The 7,345-nt window shown below is 38.5% G+C and overlaps 1 long non-coding RNA gene across 1 annotated transcript; it reads right to left on the reverse strand.

The window, feature by feature from the left end:
- Positions 1 to 970: 970 nt before the first annotated feature.
- Positions 971 to 6,183, reverse strand: LOC125692776 (uncharacterized). Its single transcript, XR_007376826.1, has 4 exons — positions 5,985 to 6,183; positions 3,538 to 3,742; positions 2,546 to 2,652; positions 971 to 2,241 (listed from the first exon to the last, which is right to left on the reverse strand). It is a non-coding gene; the product is annotated as an uncharacterized LOC125692776 (long non-coding RNA).
- Between the last annotated feature and the right edge of the window lie 1,162 nt (positions 6,184 to 7,345).

Below are 7,345 nucleotides of genomic sequence, written 5' to 3' on the forward strand. Positions count from 1 at the left end.
TTGTGAATCATGAATGCCCAAATTCAGTCTTACAAAATTCAAGAAGACAGTAGATACATTTTCAGAGAAGACTCCTGGAGAAGCCAAAGTGGGAGGACAAAGTTCGCTATCTGATGGGACAGTCTGATTTCACAGGTTCTGCTTTGTGTGTGAATGCTGAGTCTCCACTGAGAAGCTAGAATTTTCTTCTCAATCCATGTGAATATTTCTAAGGACCAGAATGGCACTTCTTGCATCTACTTGTCCTAGGTGATGTCCGTCTCTGATTCTGACACTGCTGCACAGGGATCTCCATACATTAGAGAGCCCACAGAGCAAATGAGTCCAACAACCTCTCAATGTAAATATGAACCTACACAAAACTTGTTTAAACCCTTTCTGACACAGCTGTAAATCAAATGAAAGGGAAAAGAGGTGTTATTCAGACTAGAACAAAGCTGGCTGCATTTGTACTTGAAAAAATTGTGCAGGAGACTATGAGGTGTTGACCAGTCAAGAGATAGTGCAGTCCATAGTGGCAGCTCTTAATCTTGACTTCTCTGTATCACCAATAAGTGCTCAGCCAAATACTCTTATATTTGGATTTATTCAACCCATGTCACTTAAGCCTGCTTTGATGAATACTTAAAAAAAAGCAGTACAAGAAGCAAACTCTCAGTAGTGGCTCTGCAAAATATTTGGTATTCTTTCTGGAGTCTGAGCTCCTAACTCACGTCTGTACATTGTCATCTCAGCTTTCACTTGGGAAACAAAATACAAGTTTCCAAGTTCCTGCAGCTTAAGAAGATAAGTGGAAAATGCACAGCCTAAAGGCTTCCACATCAGAAAATCTAATATAAAAATCTCAGAGGTGATCTGGTTTAAAATCGCGTGATTTGTAATCTGGTCTTGTACATCTCTGGCCTCTCTTATAAAGAGACTGGATTTAATTGCTTATTGTAAGCATATGGCTGCAAACACTTCTCCCATACAGATTATTAGCAGGGGTCTAGCCCCAGTTCTGTTAGTCCTAACATTTTTCTGGTCTTTCAGCTATTGGCCATCACACAGTAAAACCAGCCTGTATGGTACCTTTAGGGTTGTTTCTTTAACATCTGCTTATTACCCGTCACTTTTACACTCTGTTGATGGAATGTGATCTAGCCAGCAGTAATCACTGATGAAAAATAGCACTGCAAATAAAACACCTAAATAGGATGTTTTATACTTATTCCTGATCTCAGCGACTGTTTGAGGTTTGAAAAACAGAGATCATAAATTTAATGCAAATGAAGTTAACTCATTGTCTCTCCATTGCTGCACAATCAAATAAAGTAGCAAAGGAAATGAGTGCAATTCCTTGAACTTGTTTGCCTATGCACCAAGTTCTGAATGCATATCGTGTGAGGCAGTAATTACCTTCCTAACTGATTTACTTCTTCTACTGGCGCTGCAGCTTCTGAGCCACTCTAATTTGGCAGGAATCCCATATATTTATCTATTATGAGATGCATAATATCCTGAACTATTCCACGCACTCATAGCTTAATTTGGAGAAAAACCATGAACACATCTGGGGTTAGACCATGGGCTTACACTTTTAGAAACAGAAATACTACAGAAACCACAGTGAAAGACCTCTCAATAAAACACAAGAAATTTAAAACAGATGCTTTTTCCAGAAGGATTTGGTGTGAAAGACAATGTGAAAGCAACAAAGGTGGAAGAACACTGCTTTTGCTTTTGTACAAATCCCAAACAGTGATCCAAGAGAGTGAATAGACTTTGGATTTCCCCACACTCAGGCCCTTAAAGCTTGAAAGGCTTTAAGGTGGGTATTTCCAAGTCAGACAATGAGGTATCTGTCTGAAGATGACTGCAGTGATGAGCCCTGTAGTCAGAGCAGGGCTGGCAGCAGAGAATAAGAAGCAAAAGTCACTGAGGCGCTGCTGCCCACTGCGTGCTGAGATTCTCCCAAAGGCCATATAATGCTAAAAGAGCACAATCAGGCCAGAAACATAATGTCCCCAAGTTTCACTGTGATAGTGATACTTTGATAGCATGGGCTGACAATTTTTCCAGATCTGTTCTGAGAAAGAAGAATTTACCTTTAAATAAAGGCAGCCATACTACCTTTGTCATGACTTCATGGACTAGTTCAGCCATGTCTCCTTTATTCATCATAATTCTAATGGCGCTGGATGACTTTTGGTATACTAATGTCTTATTCATTGTTGTCTTTTTTTGCTTAAACTGAGATGTCTAGAAAGGAGAGAGAAACAAAATCAGATTTCAAATCTTACTGATACATGAAAGATTACTAACCAATGAAATATTAGATGATCACATGAATACTTTAAATTTAACTTATCACTTTGTAATTTACTTAGTCACTTTTCTCCCATTACAGATGGCCTTGAAAATTGCATTAAGAAATTACCCTGCTCTTTCATTTTTTATTTCTAATTAGAAATGTGTACTAGCTGCTAAATTGCTAACCTGATATGAATGAAAATGTTATGGCAAAGCATCCTAAGCTAAAGTTCCGTAATATCAGTGAAAATACCTTTGGGGAATGGAAGTGAAGAGTTCGAAGTAGAGCCATGGCCATGAGGTTTTCAGAACCCAGTCAAAAGAAGAATTGCTTCAACACTGGTCTATCATGTGTCATTTCTACAGAGAAATATGAAGCAAAAGGTAGTACAGAGCAGAATTCTATCTTACTATTTATTTACTTTGCTTTGTGTACATGATATAAAATGTCTTCTTTTCTGTGTCTTTTGTACCTTCCAAATAATATTGTTGTTTCTTTAACAATTTAGTGCAGCTTAAGATGTTTCAAAACATCTTTTGAACAAGCATGCTTAACAAGCATTTCCCTGATAAGACTGTGATTTTTCACTCAGTAAGACAAATCTCCATTTTGCAATGGCTGTTTAATTATAGTGGATGGTAACTGATCAACAACTACATTTATGAGCAGTGAACAAAAATGTTTACATTGATTTATTACTGTGTGTTCTGTCATTGCCACTGATGAATGTAAATAACTCTGATAAAAATACAGTATTCAGTGGATGGGAGGAATTTCACTGGAGCGTAGGAAAAATTGCTGTATGCCAGTGATTTTTGTTTCGAAAAACAAAACAAAACAAAACATAGCAGATGAGTACGTGGTGCCCACCTAACAATATTTTGTTAGCACTGATGATTAATTTCACATGGATCAGAAGACTGGGGATGATTCTTCTTACCATGCCTACTTCGTAGAATCATAGAATGGTTTGGGTTGGAAGGGACCTTTAAGATCATCTAGTTCCATCCCCCTGTTATAGGTAGGAACACTTCCCTCTAGACCAGGTTGCTCAAAGCCCCATCCAGCCTGGCCTTGAATGCTTCCAGGATTAGGGCATCCTCAACCCCTCTGGGCAATCTGCTCCAGTTCTCACCACCCTCACAGTAAAAATTTCTTCCTAAAATCTATCAGCTTCACTTCAATAGACATCAGTTCACTTTTGGCTATGTTTGGTTGGTGACCTGAATTATCCCAAGGCATACCTTCTCTGGAGACTTAGCCCATGGTTGCAGCCTCAGTTTATCAGCACTTCACTATCTTGTAGCTCTGTAGGCAGGTAGAGCTGCCCACAGCTCAGAAGATCAGCTTCTTCCCACCCCACGGCCATGAAGTTGGTGACACAAGGACTGCCTCAGCAGTGGACTGAGTATTCCAAAAGACTGAGAGGGTTGCAGATCATCACTGGCCCTAGTGGACGTCAAATGACATCAATTGCATAACTGGAAATATTCTGGTTTCCCCTAAAGCAAGAAATTTCTTTTCTCTGTATCCCAGCCCCAAGAATCCCAAACATGAGACAAATAATGGTTGTTTAAATGGTTGTTTAAAACAGAGTTTTAAAGGGTGTTTTTTTTTTTTCTTGCATTTCTACACTTTAGATGCAGAAAACGCTCTCCTCTGCAAGTTCATCCCATCTACAACTACATTTCTCCAGAAGGATTCTTGTGATATCCTCCAGTAGAATCAAACTGAACTGCTTTAAGTGGTTTGACAACAGCTTGTAAGAGAACATATAGAATTTAAACCCTTTTCTAGGAAATTGCTTTCTTTTTTCTAAGTAACAATGCTGAGCTGTTGTACACATAACCATAAGATTGTATTACATGTCCACAACCTTTTCTTATACTTCTGCCTCATCTCATCCCTTAGCATCATGTCCAACATCAGTTTACTAATTTCTTCAAGGCCTGCTCAGCACACTTATAGATGTCAAGAGACATAACGTGAATTTATTAATGTGGCAGTGAAAGAGGATTCGTATATACATATATCAGAATACATACATTCTGATAACATATGCAAACAATAAAGTACAAACAGAAACTCCAGTATAGAATACAAGTGCAGTAAGGAAACACACTGTATTCATTATCCAAGTTACCATCACTGTCTGCATATCTAATGGTTCACACGGGTAAAAAAGCTATATATGGTAAATGTTGAATATATGTTTTCATCACTAATAATATGGACATCTGAAACAGGAATCAAATGGAATATGACCATTTATTTGCACGTTATCTTTCTTAATGCTGTTCTCTAAAATAAATTTTTATTTCTTAATGCATTAAAAAAGGCAGTCTAAATCTGTGCCTAGAATAGAAGATCCAAAGCAACCTCAGCTTCTCCTCCTCTGGTGACTTGCATTGTTCTCAGCTTCATGTATGAGAGAGAGAGAGAGAGGTTCTTCACTGAGGTGAAGCAACTTCAAACTGCCACTTTCAGTAGTTTTCCACTTATATATTAGGGGATTTTCACTCTACCACTTCTCAGCCTTCCTGAAGATAAGCAAATCCTATCTATCAATAGAAGCCAGTTTTTTTTTTCTAGCTTCTCAACCTTTATCATTATTTTTGTTCATACCCTTCCCAATCCAGGCTGCCCCATGCAGAATACAGCAGTCCCATGAGGGCCCACTACAGCTCAAGGATTTCTTTATTTGTTCCATGATACTTTATCAAATCAAATGTTTGGTTTTCTTTTCCCAGCATGCCAACATTATTGATTCATGCCTGATATGTGGGCCATTCTCAGTAATGGATCCTTTTCCTAAGGACAATTTCACTAGCAGTTCCTATCTACATCTTTGACATCTTCAGCCACTTTTGCAGCTCTGTAGTTATTTTAGAAGTTCATAAATTTTCCTGCTTTCCAGAGAGGAAACACTAGAACAGCAATCAGTTTGGTGCTTGTGATGCAGAGATGCATATAAATGGTATAGGTATTATACAGAAAAAGTAGAATGGGAATTTATGCTATGGTTTCTCACAGATAACTCTTGAGGAATTCATTTTAAACTTCCACATTTCTAAATATCTGTTCTTGAAAGAATGAAAAAATAGACAAACAAAATATAAAAACCGTTGAGTTTTACAAACCCTGGAGTGGGTAAAGAATTCTGAATAAAATCTGATGTTTAGAAAAATTAAATACAAATACAATTATTTACTACTCATTTACTCAGTATGATCTCATGTACGCTGTTAATAACAGCTATCGGTTGTAAAGCCCTAAGCTCTTCATTCAGTAAATAAGAGCTGTTTTTCTGAATCTCAGGGAAAAGATTTAAAGAAAAACAAACAGCTGGATTATTAAACATTAATTCAGATGCACTTACGAAAAAGAAACCACTTACCTCCTTTGTGATTGTATTTACAATAAGCACCTTTATTATATTTTATCGTTAAGCTACCAGGAGATATGGAAATAAAATATGCTTAATGGAAAATGAGGCTTCCATAAAGAAAAGGCTTATTTAAAGTTCATTATAACCATACAAAGCTATCTAAAACTCCCAGTTTCAGACAATGAAGTGAGGAGGGTCATCTTCAGAGAAAGCTCTGTTGCTAGGAAACTCAAGCCACTAAGTGCTACAATAGGTTGTAATGTACTCTTTTTGTCAAGAGAAGCCAAAGATAAATGTACTCACCAGAATGGGCAACACTTTTACCAGGTGTGCTTCATTTCACAGGAAAAGGAGGAACACCGACTCTCCTCGTTGAGAGTTGTGCACTTTCATTTTCTTGTTTTGCAGTATTACTTTTTTAGGTCATCCTGGTACATTAAGGACCCCTATAGATAGCTGGTTCCAGTGGGCAAAATAAATAAAGGCAGGGAATAGTCAGATGTTGAAGAGGCTGCAGTTCAAAAGATTTAAAAGGAAGAACAGAGCGTAGCAGTTAGCAAGGCATGACTAAAATACTGAATCATATCACAGAATCACAGAATCACCCGGGTTGGAAGGGACCCCAAGGATCATGTAGTTCCAATCCCCCTGCCTAGCAGGGCATCATTAATCATTAAATCATAGAATCATTAAAGTTGAAAAAGACCACTAAGATCCTCTACTCCATCTATCAACCAATCATATAATCTAGTCCAGCCATCAACCTATATTGCCTAGCTTGATAACGGCTCAAACTGGAAGAGAACGCCCACTCTTTCATCGCTGTCAGAAAATATGTTTTGGGATTTCCATGTGGACAAAGAATGGATCAGCATTCAGACGTACACAAGCACTAACTCAGTGCAGTAGCCTATTTGCTTTTGTTGGCCTCAGAAATCTGATACTAAAACCCAACCACCTTCTTTTGAGCAGCAACACCAGTGTAATAGAATTATGGAATCATATTCATATCATAGCTTATTGGAAAAGACCTCCAAGATCATCTAGTCCAACCATCGACTATCCCCATCATGCTCACTAACCACGTTTATCTGAGCTACATCTCCGCAGCTCTTGAAAACCTACAGGGCTGGTGACTCCACCACCTCTCTGGGCAGGCTGTTTCAATGCATCACCACTCTTTCTGAGAAGAAATTTTCCTAATCTCCAACCTGAACCTCCACTGGCACAACTTGAGGCCATTCTCTCTAGTCCTAACGCTAGTTATCCAGGAAAAGAGACCAAACCCCACCTCACCACAACCTCCTTTCAAGGAATTGCAAAGAGCAATAAGGTCACTCCTGAGCCTCCTCTCCTCCTAAACAATCCCAGTACCCTCAGCCACTCCTCTTAAGACTTGTGCTCCAGGCCCCTCATCAGCTTTGTTGCCCTTCTCTGGACATGATCCAAAACTTAAAGTCTTTCTTGTAGTGAAGGGACCAAAACTTAACAGAATACTTGAGGTGCAGCCTCAAATTTCATTCATTCCAAGGAACAGTCCTAGGGCACCTCATAATGAACAAATTCCTACAGAAATTATTTTTAGGAAGGGAAATGCAAGTTCTGAAAGCAGTCTGTCCTTAACAAAAGGCTACAGAGACCTGTGGGCAACTTTACTGTAAGAT

This window comes from Lagopus muta, chromosome 4, assembly GCF_023343835.1.
Source record: "Lagopus muta isolate bLagMut1 chromosome 4, bLagMut1 primary, whole genome shotgun sequence".
NCBI classification, from domain to species: Eukaryota; Metazoa; Chordata; class Aves; order Galliformes; family Phasianidae; genus Lagopus; species Lagopus muta.